The sequence below is a fragment of the Monodon monoceros genome, unplaced genomic scaffold (assembly GCF_005190385.1).
Source record: "Monodon monoceros isolate NGI ecotype Baffin Bay Population unplaced genomic scaffold, NGI_Narwhal_1 Super_Scaffold_19, whole genome shotgun sequence".
Lineage (NCBI taxonomy): Eukaryota > Metazoa > Chordata > Mammalia > Artiodactyla > Monodontidae > Monodon > Monodon monoceros.
The window spans coordinates 11,427,803-11,450,289 of NW_021703775.1; the positions used below are offsets into that span (position 1 = coordinate 11,427,803).

The following is a 22,487-nucleotide window of genomic DNA, read 5'->3' on the forward strand; positions in this document are numbered from 1 at the left end:
TCTGTTTCGACTTTCTGGCTTGGCATATGGTCAGTTGTTGTTCATGTGCCGTATGTGCTTGAATGCTTGGCTCGTGACGCATTATCGTAGCTTGGATTCCCCCAGAAACAGACTTTGAGACAAGGGTTTGGGAGATGATCCCAGAAAGCACTGGTAGAGCTGTGGGAAGTGAGGCAGGGAAGGGAAGGCAGCACATCAGAGGTGCATTTTCAAGCAAGGTATCACTGTGGGCAACAGCTTCATTCTCTGGGCAACTCTGGGAAGCAGTGGAAATAGACTTCCCACTCTCGGGGTGAGGGCATTTGTACACCCTTCATTTGGTTGAGGGCTGCTTAAGGGGATGGGTTTTTTGTTTTCTGTGGGGTCTTTTGTTTCTTTTAGTTTGGCCCGTGGGATTTTGGGTCCCTGGCCAGGGGTCGAACCCGTGCCCTCTGCAGTGGAAGCGCAGAGTGTTAACCACTGGACCGCCAGGGGAGTCCCAAGGGGATGGATTTTTAATTCGCTGCCACTTCCCGCTTGCCACACACATCAGGCAGAGTGGGCTCTGGTGGAGAGGGATCTCTCCAGCAAAGATCAGCCGCCTCGCCTGCTTCACCCACTGGGTTCACGTCTGTGGCCGCCACCTGTGGCCACAGCGGCCATCGCTCCCGTCTGTCATGGCTGCGTCAGCAGCAGCCAGCGTCATCCTGACACCTTTGCCGCCTGTCACTACTGATGCCATCACCTCATCCCACCATAGCCACCGTTGGTGGAGGTATTGAAATGACAAGAATGCCTTCAAAATGCTTGACTGCGTTCGCAAAGAATGGCTGCATTCAACCCAGGAGGCCAGTGAGAAGTGGTGGGCGTGAAGGTGGGGGGGAAGCCCTGGGAAGTGTGTGGGGAGGGACGGACAGCAGTGTTGGGGGGACGCGTGTGCACGCTGAAGGGGCTGAGTGAGCGGATAACGCTCAGGGTTCTGAGGAGGCAGAATTCCAGTCAAGGCTTCAGAGCCGCAGAGTTCGGCTCGGGCGGCAGATGGGCTTGGGCGGCTCCTTGGTGGGTGGTGGCGGTGGCCTGGCGGTTCCTCCTGGCCCTGTTAATGTCGGGGCCAGGCCCGGGGAGGATGGCGCCCTAGAGCCCAGCCTCGCTGGGGTAGGGGTGGGAGGGGACGTGATGGGGACCGGCCATGTCGGAGGTGACCCGAAGTCTGCCGCAGCGCTGGGGTGCCAGCTTTGGGAGAGGCTCCGACTTCGACTCTTGGGGCCAGCTGGTGGAGGCGATAGAGGAGCATCAGATATTAGCAAGACACCTACAAAAAGAGGCCCAAGCTCAGCACAGCAATTCTGAATTCACAGAAGAACAAAAGAAAACTATAGGCAAAATGGCGACATGCTTGGAATTACGAAGTGCAGCTTTACAGTCCACACGGTCCCAAGAAGAATTTAAACTGGAGGATCTGAAGAAGCTAGAACCAATCCTAAAGAATATTCTTACATATAATAAATTCCCATTTGATGTTCAGCCTGTCCCCTTAAGAAGAGTCTTAGCACCTGGTGAAGAAGAGAATTTGGAATTTGAAGAAGAGGGTGGTGCTAGAGCAGGGTCTCCTGATGCCTTTCCTGCTAAGTTTCCCGTACTTTATTACCAAGGTTGCCATCAGAACCAGGAGTGATGTTACTCATTATCAGAATTGAGAAAATTGGCCTGAAAGATGCTGGGCAATGCATTGATCCCTATATCACGGTTAGCGTAAAAGATCTGAATGGCATAGATTTAAGTCCTGTGCAAGAGACTCCAGTGGCTTCAAGAGAAGAAGATATGTATGTTCATTTTAATGTGGACATGGAGCTCCAGAAGCATGTTGAAAAATTAACCAAAGGTGCAGCTATTTTCTTTGAATTCAAACACTATAAGCCTAAAAAAAAGGTTTACCAGCACCAAGTGTTTTGCTTTCATGGACAAGGATGAAATTAAACCTGGGCCAATTGTAATAGAACTATACAAGAAACCCACTGACTTTAAAAGAAAGAAATTGCAATTGCTGACCAAGAAACCACTTTGTCTTCATCTGCATCAAACTTTGCCCAAGGAATGATCGTGACATGAATACCCTGGAACTTCTGTGAATCTTACCACTCAGTAGAAACCATCCTAGCTCTGTGTAGCCTGTTCACCCTTCAACAGGCAGGAAGCAAGCCGTACCCAGGCCAGCAGGCCAGAGTGGGTCCATTACACAGCTGTAGCACAGAATTCAAAGTCCAGCACGTCACTGATGTGAAAGGCTCCTTTGGATACAGGCTTATTGTAGATCTTGAAATGTTTTCACTTTTCTGTTAATTGTGCAATGAATAGCCTCTTTTCTAACGTGCCACTACTCCTGCCCTGCTTCCTGGAACGACACTGTTGTGGGTGGAATGTGCTCACCTGCGCACTTAATACAGCAATAAGAGTGTGCTAGAGTTTACACACCTGTCCACTTCTGCTCCAATATGCTCTTCGGTTTTTCGAGTTAATGTCAAACTTTGGGTTGATGTGGATAGGATAGTATGAAACTGCCTTTGAGAGGAATTGGACCAATTATGCTGCCCAAGGTCAGTCTGGAAATTTATAGGCTGCTCCTCGGAGACGGCCTTGATTCACCCTGATCTCATGGTTCTCCTGCTTAGAAATAGTGTGTCTTGGCCAAATCAGCATCCCATATGGGCGTGTTCACAGGTTGTAGCTGTGATTTTTCCAGATGACCAGATCGTTTTTCTGAAAGAGCATTTTTTTGTTTGTTTGTTTTGTTTTGTTTTTTTTTGCGGTACGCGGGCCTCTCACTGTTGTGGCCCCTCCCGTTGCGGAGCACAGGCTCCGGATGCGCAGGCTCAAAGGCCATGGCTCACGGGCCCAGCCGCTCCGCGGCATGTGGGATCCTCCCGGACCGGGGCACGAACCCGTGTCCCCTGCATCGGCAGGCGGACTCTCAACCACTGCGCCACCAGGGAAGCCCCTGAAAGAGCATATTTTTAGTCATGTTGATTAGCTTCTTTCTACATCACATCGTTACTCTTTCTGATAGTGATTCTGGGGTTAATGATGGAACCATCTCAGAATAATTACGAATTCTTGGTGGGTTTATAATGTCTTCTAAATCATGTAATCTAAAAATAATTTTACTTTTAGATTGTTAGTCAGATGCTAACAAGATACTGCAGGAATAACTGCTGTTTCTCTGACAACTGATTGTGAAACCGTAAAACCTGCCTACCTCTTCTTATAGCGGTGAGTACGCAAATCTGGAGATATTCTTTTTTTATATATATATAGGTAGATAGGATTGCCATTTATTTCCTATGTAGATATATTGCCATTCACATATGGAAATATGCAGGTCATGACCTTTTTATAATTTGACTATTTACATTGTTTCAACTTGATAATGGGGCATAAATAAAACTTTCATAGTACACATGAGGTGGATACTTGATACGCAGAACATTAAGATTTGGGGTGGGAATTCTGTGGGTTAGATGTGGAGCCCACATATTTAATATTCACTATTTTAAATGACCAGTGCTAGCATGAGGGGAACGCAGTGCCAGTACTTGGCCTATTTTTAAACTAGTATAATAAGCCTGGTCATACCGTTCAGTATGTTTGCTTTTTAAAGTAAGTAACCGCAGTCAAGTTCTAGCCCTTGCACTTCAAGAGATCTAGTCTCCACTTTCAGTTGTCTGTTAGGTCAGTTCTGTTTACTATGATGGATGTTAAAAAACTATATGAGCCTGAAGAATTCTCAACCAAACTCAGTCTTGCCTCTCTCTTGATTAGCTTAATTCCAAAATGATTCCATCCACAGTAGCTTGAGGGGATGAGGAATATGCCTTAATAAATTACTTTGTTGTTCACTCAACTCTTAGACTGTGAGTTGTCAGCCCCCGCCCCCCCCGCCGCCGACCCCCAGACTGTAAGCTCCTCAGGGGGCAAGAACCACATGTTCGCCACATCACGTACATTTTCTGAGGTGCTTGGCAGCGCTCTGTACCCTGTGGAGCACTCGGTACCTTCTGTTTGATGTTGCTGACAAGACCTAAAACTAATCCCTTAAAAAACCTACCATTTGGTTTCCCTGGTGGCGCAGTGGTTGAGAATCTGCCTGCCAATGCAGGGGACACGGGTTCGAGCCCTGGTCTGGGAGGATCCCACATGCCGCGGAGCAACTAAGCCCGTGAGCCACAACTACTGAGCACGCGCGTCTGGAGCCTGTGCTCCGCAACGGGAAAGGCCACGACAGTGAGAGGCCCGCGCGCCGCGATGAAGCATGGCCCCCGCTTGCTGCAACTAGAGAAAGCCCTCGCACAGAAACGAAGACCCAACACAGCCAAAAATTAATTAATTAATTAATTTAAAAAAATAGTAGTACTTAAAAAAAAAAACAAACCTACCATTAAAATGTAGCAAAACTGGAAGAAAAAACAAAAAAGCCAGCCAAAGGTGTGTGGAGGTTAGGAGGCGGGGTATGTGAACCAGAAAGCAGAGTCTTCGAGGGTCATCATTTTCACCTTTGATGGCTGAACTGAGGATTTTGTGCTTGTCACTGAACATACTGACTTTGATGATAAAGATTATCACTATATTAATGGTAAGAAATATTTCAGTCAGCACTTACCTTCAAAGGGTAAGCACCTCATTTATACCATCAAAAACTTTCAGGCGGAATGTGTGCAAATAGAAGCCAGATCTCTAAAGAAATTAATAATCTTGAAAGAAAGTAAGCTAGCTTTTACCATAAAGTGTGCTGCTTTTCAAAAATCCTGCTGCCACACCCTAGACCAATTAAATCAGAATCTCCTGGGGTAAGACCCACACAGACATGGGTATTTTTTTTTTAAATACCGATTTTAAATTTTATTTCAATATGCAACCAAGAACCACTGCCCTGGCGGAATTCCTCATTTTTGGTTGACTGCGTTTTGTAATATTAACTTGTTTGGAAATAAAGTTCTGAAAGTTGTTGACCCTATTTCTGAAGCCCCTGATGATCTAGAATTTACAGAGTCTGGGAGCCTATGAGTGTCACAATAGTATTTCTTTCTAACCCAATGAATATTTACCAGTGAGGTGGTGACATACGAAACAAGGTCAGATCCAAGTAATTTACATCCTTTCCTCCTCTGATGGGCCAGAAATTATGGGATGCAAGGTGTGTCAGTTCAACTGGACAGAAGGAAAGGGTGTCACTCTAAAAAGCATTAAGCAGCAAAAATGTCAAGGACGTGGACGAGTTTGTGCAATAAGGGGACCTGCCCTCCTGAGTCTTCCAAGGCCAGAGGCCTGGACACTGCTGCTGGGACCGTGCTGGCTGCAGAGTATGTCCAAAGTCAAATCTCTTACTTCCCCGGAGAAGACATTGAAGATAACACGGTGACCTCGATGCAGCCGTGTGAGGTGCTGGCGAGAAAAAGGGGGGAAATGCAAATCGGTAAAATGGAGAAAGAGAACAACTCCAAAGATTCTGTACCCAGCAGAGCGTGAGCCCCAGGGAACCAAGTCCAGGGAAGCATATTTACATATGTTCTTAAGACACGTAAAGGCAAGACTTTCAAAGAAGGCGGCAAATAAAATAGTACTAATTTAAATGGATATAACCTATACAGAATAAAAATGACAATGACCTGTTTCTTCCTGTCTGATGATACAGTAAAATAGTTTTGCTTTTTCTGTTTCCTTTTCCAGTAATAATCCTCTAAACTGCCTACAGTCTTTAGGATGTCTTATTTTCTTTCATTTAGTGGTAAAACTGAGAATCCTAATGATTCTGTGTTCAATGCTTTTGTTGAGAGAATGTTTAGCTTGATGTCATCACGTTGGCCTGACACCAGGAATCAGTGTGATGTGTGCCTTCTGAGAGTAGAACTTCAAGGCAAAGTGAATTTTACGTAATAGAGTAAAAGTGATAAAGTAAAACAAAACAAACAAAAAACAAAAAATCCTCATTTAATTCTTCTTTACATTTCGAGAAAAGGAAAAGTGACCAAAATGCACATTATAAAAGCCTCAATATCACAGGTAAGTAAATCACATCTCTTTTTAGCAAAATGTGTCCAGGACACTTAGCAAGTAAGATCTTTCCGTTTTCTTTGGTAAGGAGCTTATGTACTGAATGGGATTTGCAAAATTTTACATTTGTGCTCTCTGCTGAATATGCAGGTAAATAAGCAAAGTCTAGTTTGTATTTGTATAAGAGATCAGCAATTTTTTGTTTTATGTTTTCTGCAACTTCAAGGCAACCTTCATAGAAATTAAGAAATGATTTGAAGCTCCAGTTTTCATTTAAAAAGTACCTAAGAGCTAGGGGAAACATTTGTTGTGGCTGCCATGCCTCAGTTGAGTCACTGTAGAAAGTATGATCATTGGTGAGATACGATGGAGTCAGTTTCGCACTGTAAGGGGCCAACACATCTGTTACGCTCTAGAGTTTACCCTTCTGTTGGCCCACAAGACACTTTAGTTGCAATATCTGAATGAGGAAATGTAATTCTACTCCGTTTCATAGAGCGGTCGAGGGAACAATACACTGATCGTACATGTTTGTGTCGATTCAATGGCTGCTGTTTTCAGCTGAGCTTTGGTGTCTTTTGGGGAGACAAACAAGCAAACGAACACACTGGCTTTTTTTTAAATATATAAATTTATTTTATTATTTATTTATTTATTTTTGGCTGCGTTGGGTCTTTGTTGCTGTGCGTGGGCTTTCTCTAGTTGCGGTGAGCTGGGGGCTACTCTTCGTTGCGGTGCACGGGCTTCTCGTTGCGGTTGTTTCACTTGTTGCAGAGCACGGGCTCTAGGCGCACGGGCTTCAGTAGTTGTGGCACGCGGGCTCATTAGTTGTGGCTCGCGGGCTCTAGAGCGCAGGCTCAGTAGTTGTGGCGCACCGGCTTAGTTGCTCTGCGGCATGTGGGATCTTCCCGGACCAGGGCTCGAACCTGTGTCCCCTACATTGGCAAGCAGATTCTTAACCACTGCGCCACCAGGGAAGTCCCAACACACTGGCTTTTGATAGATTTAGGAGTACTTGCCTGTCTCATCCTGAACTTGTGAGATTCAATCTCCACATGTGCTTTCATATACTCTTTTCCACCATGTGCAATCCCTAGTTTTTTTCTGCTTAGGGTGCAGTATGATATATTTTGGTTACTTACTTTCCTAATCCAGTTATATATGTCCTTCCATTTCTCGTTAAAATAACATAAACATTTAGTCTGTGTTTTATGTGTTATCTGGGTCATGCTGGCATTGGTACTATAATTATTCTCATTTTCATTATCTGAACTCCTAGAAAACAAAGTCACGATATTCACAATGTTAAATATTAAACTATCACTGTCCCAGTCCAAAGTACAACAGTTAATCCACAGAGACAGAGTATTAACATACAACTACAATGTACTTGTTACACATTTAAGTTGCATCACTCAGAGTGATGCAGCGATGGAGGATTCAATACTCTGAGTCAAATTATACATTGGGAGGAAAACAACAACAACAATGGCAGGGAATTCCCTTCAGTCCAGTGGTTAGGACTTTGCGCTTCCACTGCAGGGGGCCCGGGTTCGATCCCTGGTCAGGGAACTAAGATTCCGCAAGCCGTGCTGCGCGGCCAAAAAAAAAAAGGCAGGTGGTTAACTTCTGAAATTTAATCTCCACTCAGACTTCTCTGCCAAACTCCAGATTTGCATATCAATTGCCTACTCGACTTTTTTTTTTTTTTTTTAATTACTACACTTACTTTATTTTATTTAGTTATTTATTTTTTGGCTGCAGTGGGTCTTCGTTGCTGCCCACGGGCTTTCTCTAGTTGCGGTGAGCAGGGGCTACTCTTCATTGAGGTTCGCAGGCTTCTCATTGTGGTGGCTTCTCTTGTGGAGCACGGGCTCTAGGAGCCCATGGGCTTCAGTAGTTGCAGCACATGGGCTCAGTAGTTGTGGCTCGCAGGCTCTAGAGCGCAGGCTCAGTAGATGGGGCGCACCAGGTTAGTTGTTCCGTGGCATGTTGAATCTTCCCGTACCAGGGCTCGAACCCGTGTCCCCTGCATTGTCAGGCGGATTCTTAACTCCTGCACCACCAGAGAAGTCCCAACGTTTCTATTTTGATGTCTTGAAACATCTCAATATTACCATGTTCAGAGCTGAGCTTCTGATTCTCCTCCTAAAACTGTTCCACCTCTGCCTTCCCTAACTCAGGCAGATCCATTCTGCCCGCTGCTCAGGCCAAAGACCTTGGGAGCCTCCTTAACCCCACTTTTCTTTCACACCCAATATCCAGTGCATTTGGAAATCCCATTGGTTCCTTCTTCAAAATATATCCACCATCCCTCTACCTTTCAGTACCTCCTGTTACCAAATCCAGCGGGAACCACCATCCCTCACACCTGGGTTTCTGCACAGCCTTGTCCCTACTCTCCAAGTTTCTCCTTCCTCCCACCCTGAGTGTGTTCTCAATACAAAAGCTAGAGGGATCCTTTTGAATATGTAAGTCAGAATATCTGTCACTTCTCCATCTGAAACTGTGCAAAGGTATATCATCTCAGGGCAAAAGCCAAAGTCCGTAGAGTAGCCTGTGACGCCCTGCGCCCTCTGGGCACCCTCCTCCTCATGCCTTCTGACCTCATTTCCTTCCAAGTTCCCAGCCACGTGGACTCATTCCTGCTCTTCGAACACTCCAGGAGTGGCCCTGCCTCAGGGCCTTTGCTTAATTCTGCTGGGAGCCTTCTTCTCCCAGAGAAACATGTGACTCTCACCTCTAAGTCTTTTCTCAAGTGTCACCTTCCTACCACCCTACTTAGCACAGATACGTACCTCTTGCCCTGCACTTCGGATAACCTGCTCTTCTCCTTTTATCACCTCTTCGCCTACCTTATTTATTAGTATTGTTGCTTACGGTCTGTGTCTCCCACTCGAATAGGCAGGAATCTTTGTCTCATCTGTTCATTGCTATATCCAAAGCCTTGAGGATAGTGTCTGATAAGTGCTCAATGAATATTTTATTATTTTATTTTATTTTATTTTTGGCCATGCTGCGTGGCCTGCAGGATCCTAATTCCCCCACCAGGGATCGAACCAGTGCCCCCTGCGGTGGAAGCTCAGAGCCCTAACCACTGGACCAGCAGGAACTCCCTCAATATATATTTTAGAATGAACGAAGGAGGTGATCACCATGCTCTGTTCAGGTCACAGCCTAGGAAGTGTGGCTGGAGCTGTCGTGGTGAGGTCTGGGGCCCCGGAGTGGTGGTGAAATGGTAAGGCTGAGGCCTCAGGGCCCAGGGGTTCACCGTTGCACTCCCTCACCTCTGCCCTAAGTGGCTCTAGCCTATTTATCAAGGTTGCATCATCGTCTGGGGAAGAAGTTTCATTGGAAATGCAAGTATCATCTTATTTGAAAGACAGGCAGATCCCTCAAAGTTGCTCAGATCTGTAGGCAGTCTGTGCTAAATCAGGTGGTAGGGAATGCCCTCCGAGAAGACGACATTTGAGCAAAGACTTGCTGCTAGGTCCAGGGCATGCGATCGAATCTCAGTGCAGAGAGACGGGAGGGGGCAGCAATGAGATATGGTAAAATTTGTTTCTCTGCTCAACCTAGTAATGCTCTAGGGCTCAGAGACTTCCACTTGACTTTCTGCACATGTCAAGCAGATGAAGGAAGAGAGAGAGCTTGAGGATTATGGAGAGGTTTTTTAGGGGCCAGTTCTGGAAGTGCTGGTGTACATCACTACTGCCACCAACCAGAACTCAGCCCCACCTCACGGCAAGGGATGCTGAGAGATGTAGCGTACTTGTGTGCTCCGGAGGCAAAGCAAGTAAGCACTCAGCATTGTCTGTGCCACATAGCATAATTCGGGGACAATACTCAGGGCTGTAGAATAAGTAGAGTACCAGGCACACACTGGTGTGGATGGGAGAGGTGTGTGGCCTGGAACAGCCTTTCGGGAAGGCAATGTGGAAGAATCTTCTTCCCTTTGTAGGAATTTATGCTACAGAATCATGAGTGTACAGATATAAGTGTACAAGAACGCATCCAGCAATGCAGTTCACAGTAATAAAAATTGGAAACATTGGACAAAAAATGGGATGCAGATCATTTAAAAACAAAGACAGGGACTTCGTCGGCAGTCCAGTGGTTAAGACTCTGCACTTCCATTGCAGGGGGCATGGGTTCGATCCCTGGTTGGAGAACTCACATCCCACATGCCACGTGGCATGGCCACAAACAAATAAACAAAGACAGATCTTCTTATATTGTCATCTGAACAGATGTCCAATAAAATGCAAATTGTACTGTAATTATAGTGTGATCTCAGGAAGAATATTTATACATTAATTTTTAAAATACATAGTATTTGCACGTGGTACAAAAATTCGAAAGGTAGAAAAGGCTATCCACTGAAAAATCTCCCTGTCACCCCTGCTCCGGGTCATCAAGTTCATCTCCTTACAGGCAGCCTATGCTACCAGTTTCTTGTATATCTTTCTAGGAGCATCTTATGTATACACCAGCAAAGGCATACATATGTGGGCACATTCCCACACATATGTGTGTGTATCTCGATCCTCCTTTTTTATGCAAATGCTAACTTACTATACATATATTGTTTTCAAAACAATTTTTTACTGAAGTATAGACTTACAATGTTGTATTAGTTTCAGGTGTACAGCAAAGTGATTCCGTTATATAAGAGTATTTCAGATTCTTTTCCATTTCAGGTCTTATCAGATACTGAATATAGTTCCCAGTGCCACACAGTAGGTCCTTGTTGTTTATCCATTTTATACATAGTGGTGTGTGTATGTTAATCCCTAACTCTTAGTTTATCCCTCCCCCCAACTTTCCCTCTGGTAACCATAAATTGGTTTTCTATGTGAGTCTATTTCTGTTTTGTAAATAAGTTCATTTGTATCATTTTTCTTAGATTCCACATATAAGTGATATGTGATATTTGTCTTTCTCTGTCTGACTTACTTCACTCAGTATGATCATCTCTAGGTCTTTTTTCACCTAAAAATTTAACTTTGTGATCATTCCATTATGAGTACCTAAATAATTCTCTCCTTCTTTTTATGGCTACATAATATTTTTTTTTATGGATATAAAAAATGAGTTATATTTAAAATTAAGTGTTTCCAGCCCATATATACATAGAACTATATGCAGAATATCCTCAAACCCTTCACAGCTCTTGCTAAGGCCGCAGTGACCTCCACGTGCAGTGAGCACTTTTCAGTCCTCCTCTTGGCCGCTCTTGGCGGGTTGCTTTCTGACAAAGACTCTCTCCTTGATCAAACTTGAGTCAGTTTCCCCCAGGCCCTCTTTTTGATTAGGTCTCAACCTTGGCCGCCATCCTGTGTCTGGCCTGCCCAACCCAGTCTCAGCAAAGAATCCTGCTAAGTTGGTTTAGGAAGAATTCCCTCACCTTTGACATCTGATCAAGTTCCTCATGTCCCACCTTTGACATCTAAGTCCTTCACCTGCCTTAGCAAGAATTCTGTTAGGTCAGTTTCGCAAGAATTCCTTGAAGTCTCCCCTTAGTCATTTTCCATCCACTGAGCCCTTTGTGCTGCCCTTGGCTCTAAATCCCCCTTGTCCTTGTTGGAGTCAGTGTTGAGTCAGATCTCTCTGCCCTATTGCAGTACTCCTATTGCAACAGTCCTGAGGAAAGCCTTTTTTACCATTTTAACAAGTGTCAGTATTAACCTTTAACCTTGCTCTCTTAACCATTCCCTGAAACTCGTCTTCCCTTGTCTTTCTGTACACACTTTGCAGGCCTCCTCCTGCCTCTCTGGCCATCCCTCCACCTACTCCCACCCCTGGTGGTATTCTTCAAGGCTTGAACCAGGCCTCTCGTATTCTCTACTCTCTGCAGTGATATTTCTTATAGAGAATTGCAAACAATTCGTTGGGTCACAGATGGTTTCCTTCAGTCCAGGCCTCTGCCACAGGCTTCCCCTGACTACGTGGATTTTTCTTAGATTTTCCAAGGGAACACTCACCATCCAGAACTAAAGACATCATCTTCCCAAGCTTGTCTGTCATTTCCTTTGGCCCCTCACCCTTTCTCATGGCCACGTCATTGCACCTGGGCCTGGAGGGCTGTTGCTCGCCATGGCCAGTGTGCTTAGTTAATTCCTTCTCATCATTCAGACCTGAGCTCAGCCCAGAATCCCTTAGAGAGTCTGCTCTGTCCCCGCCCTCCTCAGAGGCCAGATTCCACTTCTGTATGTTTTCACAGCAGTGCCATAAGCATCTCACTTGTGGCCCCACTTGAAAGAGGGAACCTCAGGCTGATCCGCACCGAGAGACAGTCTGCAAAATGACTGTCTTGGACTCTTCAAAAACATCAGTGTCGTGAAAGACAGAAAAAGTCCAGGGACTGGTGCTAAAGAGACATTGTTTGGGCCATCCATCTCTAATCCATTATTGGGATAATTGGGGTTATTTGAATATGGACTGTATATTAGACAATAAATGTTAAGTGCCTTGGGTTTGATAATGATATTGAGTTAATATATGAGAATTATAGGGAATTCCCTGGCAGTCCAGTGGTTAGGACTCTGAGGTCTCACTGCCTTGGGCCCGGGTTTGATCCCTGGTTGGGGTAGGATCCCACAAGCCATGCAGTGTGGCCAAAAAAAAAAAGTTGCTTAATATATGAGAATTATATAATATATAAGAATTCTTTAGGAGATACATGTCTAGGGATGAAGTCTCATAATAAATGCAACTTATTCTCAAACAGTTCAGAAAAGAAATGTGAGTGTCTATATGTATATACCTATAACTATAGGTATATACATATACACCTATACCTGTCATTCACATATGTATATTTATACATATATACACATATATACACACTATATATAAACATATCTATCTATCTATCTAGAGAGAACAAATGTGTCAAAAGGTTAATAATTGATACATCAAGGTAAGGGATATACTGTATTATTTTTGCAATATTTTGTAGGTTTGAAGTTTTCCAAAATAAAAAATTGGAGGAAAATCAGTGAACATGTAAAGTATAAAAAGCTTTGGGGAAGAACTTCTTGATAACAGTCATTCAGGCCATGTTGTCATCCTTTTGTTTTCAACTACAGTCCAAAAAGATTGGCTTTTCTGGGCTTCCCTGGTGGCGCAGTGGTTAAGAATCCGCCTGCCAATGCAGGGGACACAGGTTCGATCCCTGGTCCAGGAAGATCCCACATGCCACAGAGCAACTAAGTCCATGCGCCACAACTACTGAGCCTGTGCTCTAGAGCCCACGAGCCACAACTACTGAAGCCCGTGTGCCTAGAGCCCATGCTCTGCAACAACAGAAGCCACCGCAATGAGAAGCCCACGCACGGCAATGAAGAGTAGCCCTCTTTGCTCACTGCAACTAGAGAAGTCCCGCGTGCCACAACGAAGACCTAACGCGGCCAAAAATAAATAAATAAAATAAATAACTTAAAAAAAAAAGATTGACTTTTCTAAAAAAAAAAAAATCTGAGACACAACTTAATGATTTAAAGTACAATCCAGTTGATAACACCTTAACTTAAACGGCTCAAGATCATAGAGATATAGTTTATTCTTTCTAGTTTTGAAGTTGGACACAGACTGTGCATGGGTTTATTCTATTATATTTTAAATAACAAAATAAATAAAGCAGGCCATGCATAGAATAGTGATGACAGTATTATGGAAAAAACATTTTGCTTGGTCCAAGTCTGAGCTCTTGAGGTACAAAAAGCAGAAAGGAGGAATAAATAAAATTAAAATCTGATGTTAATGAAACAGGAAATAAAAAAGAAAAAAAAAAAAGGCTTGAAAGGATGAATTCCAAGTTGCTTCTTCAGGAGCCTGATTAAGGAAAAAGAAAGGAAAAAGTTAAAAGAGATGCATTAAAAATTAGAAAGGAAATGTAACCAGAAATTGTCTGGAAACTACTGTGTGCCGCTCTATTACAAAAATTTCCTGGGCTTCCCTGGTTGCACAGTGGTTAAGAATCTGCCTGCTAATGCAGGGGACATGGGTTCGAGCCCTGGTCGGGGAACTAAGATCCTGCATACCAAAAAGTAAAACAAAACAAAACAAACACCCGTATATCCTTTACTCAGATTTACTTATTGCTAACATTTTGCCTCATTTGCTTTGTTGCTTGTTCTCTCTCTCTCTCTCTCTCTCTGTATGTTCTTAACTTTTTTTTTCCCTGAACAATTTGAGAATAAGTTGCAAACATCATGGCCTTTAACTCCTGGTGTAATACAAAGCACAGTGGTGAGGGAGCTTCTGGTAGCAATGAGAAATTCAGTGGTGGGGTCCTCCATAGGCTGGGGTGACGGTAAGACATGATACCACTGAACTGGACTGCCTTGTGTTACTGGGAATAACAGGGTTCTGAAAAAGCAGAGGCAGGTGGGGTTACTTAACTGTCAGAAATGTGGACATAATTACTGGAATGGGCAGCAAGCTTGAGGTAGCAACCAGGGTACCTTGATACGCAGAGATCTGTGGCAATGACTAATGATCCATAGTGTCTTTGGGAAAGAGATATGACAGCATCTGAATAGAGTATTGTTTGGTTGTATAACCAGAAAACATGGAGATCTGGGGAGCTGAAGCCTGATGGCTTTCACTACAGTGGAAAATCACAAGTTCTCGCCCAGTTTCTAGATCTGAGTCGGTTCTCAGACTGACAGACGGGCAGTCCAGTTCCCTGTGGGGAAGGACTTGGTAAGGCCACTGCAAATATGCACAATATTCCTCTAGTTCCTCCTTAAAGGGACTCGTGGCCATTTTCTAGAGAAACCGTCCACTACGGAAAAGGGGATTCCTAGATTTCTCGAGGGCTGTGGAGTACTGGGTTCTGAGGTGACACCAATACCAGGGGATCTGAAATGCCATTGTGGTTCCCCCGGCTGGAATGAGGCTGAGAGATGAAAGGTAATAAATGAACTCCTGATTCATGTTTGTCTCACTGTGGGTCTAGTGGGCCCACAGATCCATCCTGCAGTTACATCTCCTAACGGTAATGGATTAACAGGTAGCAGACCTCACATATTGGTTCCCTCACCAATTATGTTAGGGAAAGCCTAGGATGTAGTGACAAGACAGTACATAAAGGATAATATCCTATCAGGGGTGGAATTGCAGAGATTAGCACCTATATCAGACTAAAAGATGCAGGACTCCCTATCATATACCTATTTGGTTCTCATGAATATAAAAAAACAGACAGATTATGGTGGATGGCTGTGGATTTCCATCCACTTAACCAAGTGATAGTCCCAATTGTAGTTGCTGAGCTGGATCTTTTCTTTTTTTATTTATTTATTTGGCTGTGCTGGGTCTTAGTTGTGGCATGTGGGGTCTTTAGTTGTGTCATGTGAACTCTTAGTTGTGGCATGCGGGCTCTAGTTCCCTGACTAGGGATCGAATCCAGGCCCCCTGCATTGGGAGCGTGGAGTCTTAGCCACTGGACCACCAGGGAAGTCTCTCTGAGCTGGATCTTTACCTGAACAGATCAATACAGATTTTGGCACTTGGTATGAAGCTATTGATCTGGTAAATGCATTCTTTTCAATCTCCATCATTAAAAAGGCTCAAAGGCATTTTGTTTATATGTGGGAAGGCCAGCAGAATACATTGACTGTCTTGCCCCAGTGCTATATTAACTCTCCTGCTTCCTGCTACGGTATTATCCACAGAGACCTTGATCATCTTGATATTCTACAGAACATGATACTAACTGAACTTTGTTGAACAAAATATGATAAGTACTCTGGATGCCCAGATGCCAACTGGTGGGAAAAAAAGACTCCCTCAAAATTCAAAGTCTTTGCCACATTGGTGAAATCTTTAGAGGTCCACTGGTTTGGGACAAGATGCTGCACCTTATGTACCCCCTATCACTATGAAAGGGACAAATAGTATAAAAAAAGAAAAATAGTATTTTTTGGAGCTCTTTGGATTTGAGGGATCATACACCACGTTGGCAATACAGCACTGATTCATTTATTTCCTAGTTCAAATAATGTCCAGAGCAAGAGGAGATTTGCAGTAGATCCAGGACGTAGGGCAAATTACCTGCTCCTTGGCCACTGCAGCTCAGCAGGACCTGTGGTGCCCAGATATCCTTGATAGGTAAAGATGCCATGCGGAGTCTCAGGAATGTCTAGTAGGAGGTCTACAGCACAGACCTCTAGGGATCTGGAACGAGGTTCTACCTTCTGTAACAAAGAACTATTTGCCATTCATCTGAGAAGCAGCTCCTGTAATGCCACTGAGCCCTAAAAGGGACTTTGAAATTGATCATGGGGCATCCGATGACTTTGCAACTGGAGCTGCCTTTCAAGTTGCAGCAACAGTTCATCATATAAGGGAAATGAACAGGTCCAGAGAACACAAGTAAGTTAAATGGATAAATGGTCCAGATCCCTATGTCATCCACCTCTGTTGCACTGACACCATTCTCAGCTCATGCATATAACCTCAGGGGATCTGTATGATCAACTAACGAAAGAAAATCTTGGGCCTTCTTAGTGTGAGCTGAAACGGACTGCTACCACATTACAGCTCTACTCAAGGTGCCCATAAAAATAGCAATGAGAGGGGACGAGGGGAAGAAAAAAAAAAAAAGCAATGAGGAGAAATCTTCCCAGCAATCAGAGCTGTGAGTAGTGTATATTGACTGAAAAACAACAACAAAAAACAAAACATACAACCTGAAATTATGTTTTATTCGGGGGCTATACTGAGGTCTATAGCACAGGAGACAGCCTCTCAGATAGCTCTGAGCAACTGTTCCGATGAGGTAAGAGAGGAGCCAGGATATTTAGGAGTTTTTGTTGGAGAAAAAAAAAGAAAACCAAACCCATATAGTTGAACATCAAAAAATTACTGCCAATCACAAAAAAACAGACAAGTTAATGAATTTCGTGCTTTTCTATGTATGGGAAGATGCAAGAGTCTGCATCATTGAAATCATTCGTTTGATATGCATCTTAACTATATAAAGGCAGTGTCTATTTTTCTCCATCCTGAAGAATTCCCCTCGGGGAGCACTGTGCAGAGGCTGATGGTCTGATGGCAGGCAACGTTCATAGTTTACTGGAATGGCAGGAAACAAGTTTTGTCCACATATACTTTGTATTTCAAGAGACGAGGTCTAAAGTAGGTATGTGTATGGGCTCCTGAGCTGTGATGAGTAGTTTGTCTAGCAGGTCAGGGACCTAGAAGGAGTGAGATGGGAAGATTAGAGACAAAGGGGTCTGAGGAGGGTGAACCTGTGTGCATGAGCGCAAGTGCGTGTATCTTCGTGTTTCAAGTCAGGGCCCACCAAAAGCATCCACATCAGAAGATGCACTCAGCAGCCATGTGGACAGGATGACATACCTGGTGGCTATCAGCTGGGCTCTGTCTCATAACTCCATTGCTTGTGGGATTGACAGCATGGGCTCCATCTGTCCAAGGCTGATCTAACTTAACATTTACCATGTCACCAACTGTGCCACGTGGTACCATCCCTTGGAGGAAAACAGCCAGCCTCGTGGTGGCAAATTGATTACATCTGATCTCTTCTCTTCTGGAGGGGACAGTGATTCATTCTTACTATAGTTTATGCCTATTGCACACGTGGTTGTAATTCACTGCCTGAAGTGTCTCTGCCAGCACCACTGTGAAGGCTCACTGAATGCCTGATTTTCCATGAGTTTGAATGACACATAACCATGGGTACCTAATAATGGAATCCACTAGTTCTACCGTATACCAGACCATCCAAAAGTAGTCAGCCAGGTAAATGTTTGGAATGCCCCATTAAAACCTCAGCCCTGGCACCATCTTGGGAATAACATTCAGGGATAGGACATTCTTCTTCCTCCGGGGATGCAGTCTATGCATTGTACCAATAACGAGAATATACAGGTTCTGGAATCAAGGGGTAGAATGAAGAGTGCCTTTTCTCACATTGACTCACAATGAGCAGGTTGCCAACTTGCAACCTGAGGCTCTACTTGGTCCAAGGGCCTGGTTCACGGAAAATGAATGCTTGTTCCAGCGGATGAAGTAAGGTTTCAGCTTCTTTGGATTTCTTTTGTCCTTTTTGCAACTTCTTAAGTAGGATACTTACATGGATCTTTAATGTTCAGCCTTTATTTCTCTCTAACACGAGCATTTAAGGCTATAAATATCTAAAGAGTGTTTGTGATATGGTAGTATATTGTCATTATTTTTCATTTCTGCATACTAAGTGATTTCCACAAGAGTTTCTTCTTTAACACATCAGTTATTTAGATGTTATTTCATGAATTTCCAAATATGGTATTTTTCTAATTTTCTTTTGGTTAATTCTTTTCTTTTCTCTTCTTAAGAAAGAAGTCCACTTTCTTTAATGTTGTACAGAAAGTATGTGTAGAACCAAAAATAAAGTAAACATTATCACATTTGTTTACATCACAATCTAGTTTTTCATATTAGCTTTGCTATTCAAACAACAGAAAGTAGGTGGTCATTTAGGGATTGGGAAAGATAAAACCAAAAAAACTTTTCTAGCATGTTTATTCTACACTGTGTATAGCTGTGCTCACAAAGACAGCTTCTCTTTTTTTAAAATTTTTTTTTATTGGAGTACAGTTGATTTACAATGTTGTGTTAGTTTCTGCTGTACAGCAAAGTGAATCAGTTATACATATACATATATCTACTCTTCTTTAGATTCTTTTCCCATATAGGTTACTACAGAGTATTGAGAAGAGTTCCCTAAGGAGCCCACCTGCCACAACTAAGACCCGGCGCAAACAAACAAACAAACAAATAAATATATAAGTTCCCTGTGCTATACAGTAGGTCCTTATTAGTTATCTTTTTTTGTTTTGGCTGCTTTGGGTCTTCCTTGTGGTGTGTAGGCTTCTCATTGTGGTGGCTTGTCTTGTTGCGGAGCACGGGCTCTAGGTGCGTGAGTTTCAGTAGTTGTGGCACACGGGCTCAGTAGTTGTGGCGCACGGGCTTAGTTGCTCCGCAGCATGTGGGATCTTCCCGGAGCAGGGGTCAAACCCGTGTCCCCTGCATTGGCAGGTAGATTCTTAACCACTGCGCCACCAGGGAAACCCAGTTATCTATTTTATATACAATAATGTGTATATGTCAATCTCAATCTCCCAGTCTATCCCTCCCCACCAAGATGGCTTCTCTTACTTCTCTGCTGCGCAGGAATTCAGTTGTGTATAAAACTGAACCTGCTCAAAAGCTGGGGGAGACTAGATATGATGGGTCCATATCTGGGTGTATTGTCATACAGTTCAAACAGTGGTGCAGCTACCAGCTCGTAATTTTTAAGGACTGCAAACAAGGCTTTCTCTTGAAGTTGAACCAAAAACAACTTCTTATGTTCCTTAGGTTTTGTAATATGTGCAGGGATATATGGATACTGAGAAGGTTCAAAATTTGGTCTCCACCAGTTACCATTGCAGTCATCAATGTCCCTGTCTTGCAGGACTCCATCTTGACGACCCAATAGCTCTGTCATTAAGCATTTTTGTCCGTCGACTTCATCTTCTCCTATGTTAAGCTACCACCAGGTAATTTGAAGAAAGTTGTTCCCAGCTGTAGCAGCAACACATGGGGTAGCCGGTGCTCAGGAACAGTCAAAACCCCTTCTACAGTCCTCCTCCTGCCAATTTTATCAAGTTCCTCACTAATGCGCTGAAATCTGGCTGCAACAGAGCTGTACTTCTTTTTTTAATTATTATTATTTTATAAATAATATCTGGCCGTTTATTAACCAATGGAGTTATTGCACAACAAACTACCTCACATCTTTCAGGAAGCAAAACCACTACGTTTGAAAAATAAAGACGTCACCCACTGAATTTGAACACAATTAAAATGTGCTTTAAATATTTCTTTGGGGGAGGGGACACAACATTTCCAGTCAATTAAGAGAAGCATTGTAGAGTCCAAGTCTTTTATTTTCTTTACACCCATCATGCCACGAATTCATAGGGAATGGGCTCCAACAGTTCAGACTCCTTTCCATTGGTTCTCACGACGTGTGCTTCTCTGGGTGGAGCAGGCTGGCGCTTCAGTTGAACACAAGTACCCTTCTATCTGGCTTCCCACTTTTTCTGATCATTTTCCTTCACACGTTTCAGGAAGCAGTCTCGGCTCTCAGAGTGCCTAATATACTTGCTAGGCACATGAATTCTCTTGGCAAGAATCTTGCCCTTGTTCGTCTGTGGCACCACGGACATGCTGGCGAGCTCGGGCACTGGAGGCAAGGGGAAAGGGAGAGGCAGGGAGATGTTCCCTGTGCCGACAGAGATTATCTGCATTCCACGGAACAGCCGCCGCCCTTCACTAACAGGAGAGCGCAAGAGCTGGTTAATGCTTTCTAATTTAATTGAATCAGAGAGTGAATCAGTCTTTTGAGATCTGATGAAAATAACCTTGTGGGATCTTTTTTCATAAACGCTCCCTATGAGATTCACTGTTGTTCTATTTCTGCCCAAAAGTTAAGCTTCTTGGTTGCAGAGTTTAGTCAATAGAGTGACGTCTTGATCTGAATATTGCAGAAAGTAATGTGTCAAATATCCCATGGAGGGAATTCTCTGGAAGTCCAATGGTTAGGACTCCCGCTTTCACTGCCCAGGGCACAGGTTCAATCCCTGGTCGGGGAACTAAGATCTCACAAGCCACGCAGGGCAGCCAAATTAAAAAAAAAAAAAAAAAAAAAATTCATGGAGAGTAGCATTGTGAATTTCTCTTTGTAGTTCTGTCCATTTTCATTTATATACAGTATTTTGACTATTTAGTTAGGTTCACACAAGTTTGTATTTGCTTTATTTTCCTGGCGTAATAAACCTTTTATCATAATGGAGTGATCCTCTTTATCTGTAGTAATGCTTTTTGCATTAAATTCTATTTTGCCTGATAACATGGCTACATCTGCTTTCTTTCCCTTTGTCTAAATACAAGTATATCCTTTTGCATTCCTCTACTTTAGATCTTTCTGAAAATTAAACCTTTAGATATTTCTTGTCAGCAGTATAACGATTTCTATAATCCATTCTGACAATCTGTTTTTTGTTTGTTTTTTGGCCGAGTGGCTTGTGGGAACTTAGTTGCCTGACCAGGGATCGAACCCGGTCCCTGCAGTGAGAGCACCGAGTCCTAACCACTGGACCGCCAAGGAGTTCCCTCTTGTCCTTTTTAAATTAATGTTTTTAGTTATTTGTATTTTATATACTCTTTTACAATTTATATGGTAATCAGCGCTCTCTTTGGATTATTTTGTCCATCTTATTTTGTGCTTTCTTTTCTATTTTTATTCCTCTCAGGCTTTTTTTGGATCAATTAAATATTCTTTCTAATTTCTTAATTTTTACAAGTATGGGACATATTTTCAGCTTAATAATTTTTACCCTGATATTTTGACATTCATATTTAACTTAGTAAAATCTACAATGAATAGCTTTACGGTCCTTCAAACCACACAAGGATGTTTGAATATATGAACCTCACTTCCTCTCCCTCTTACGTGTTCATCTTGCTCTTTTAAGCCCAGCGGACAGTATTATTGTTTTACACTGTCAGTGTTCTTCATTCTTTCCGGCATCTCCGATCTTTTTTCTGGATTGCTTTCCTCCTGTCCAAAGTACATTCTTTAGAATCTCCTGAAGTTCTGTTGGGGGCACACCCTCTGTAGTCCTTCCTCGGTGTCCTGGGGGGACTGGTTCTAGGAGCCCCTGGGGATGCTCAAGCCCCTTACATAAAATGGTGTAGTATGAGGAATACAGTCGACTCCCCTATGGGCAGACTTAACTGCCGATCGAAGTACTTGTGCACAAACGTTGGAGAAAGAGAATACACAGTAAGAGGAGACCTTAGGTTGTTAAATAACCAGAGACTTTCCTGCTTATTATAACTCATGACCTGACTGCCTGAAAGATTACTCACGCCCGAAAATAAGCAAGAAGCTGTCTCCGGGAAGAAAAGTGAAAATATTCTTTAGAGGAAATTGGACAGCTCTGAAGCATCTGCCTGTGTCTGCTGGACTCACATTAATGCCTCAGGGCAGGTTAAATGTGCAGGCACAGGCTGAGTCTCAGAGGCTGAGGGTCAAGGACTCCCGGAATGCTGGGGGTGGTGGGAGGAGAGCTTAAGGGCCAACAGGTGGGGAGACAAGAAAAGGCTGGAGGTCCCAGCTTCATTTTAGGCTGGAAGGAACAGGTTTCCTGTTTAGAAAGGCTGGGGAGGAAGTTTTACATGATAAATGCAAATATCTACAGGATGTGATCAGGCCCCAGGGCAGGAGAGAAAGCTGGGTCTTGGGAGATAGACTAAAAGACCTGCAGAATTAACCCCTTTCATTGTTGTGATAGACTAAAAGACCTGCAGAATTAACCCCTTTCATTGTTGTTGTTACGGTCTCTTGCCCAGTCCATCCTGAGGGAGGAGAAGGGGTACCAGAAGTGAACACAAATTCGTAG

General features: G+C 43.5%; 2 pseudogenes across 1 annotated transcript; one reads left to right on the plus strand and one right to left on the minus strand.

Annotated features, from left to right (window-relative positions):
• The first annotated feature begins 1,168 nt into the window (after positions 1 to 1,168).
• Positions 1,169 to 2,804, plus strand: LOC114900792 (annotated as a pseudogene). The gene has a single exon (XR_003794939.1). The product of XR_003794939.1 is annotated as an axin interactor, dorsalization-associated protein pseudogene (transcript).
• A 16,226-nt stretch (positions 2,805 to 19,030) lies between these two features.
• LOC114900952 lies at positions 19,031 to 20,249 on the minus strand (annotated as a pseudogene).
• Between the last annotated feature and the right edge of the window lie 2,238 nt (positions 20,250 to 22,487).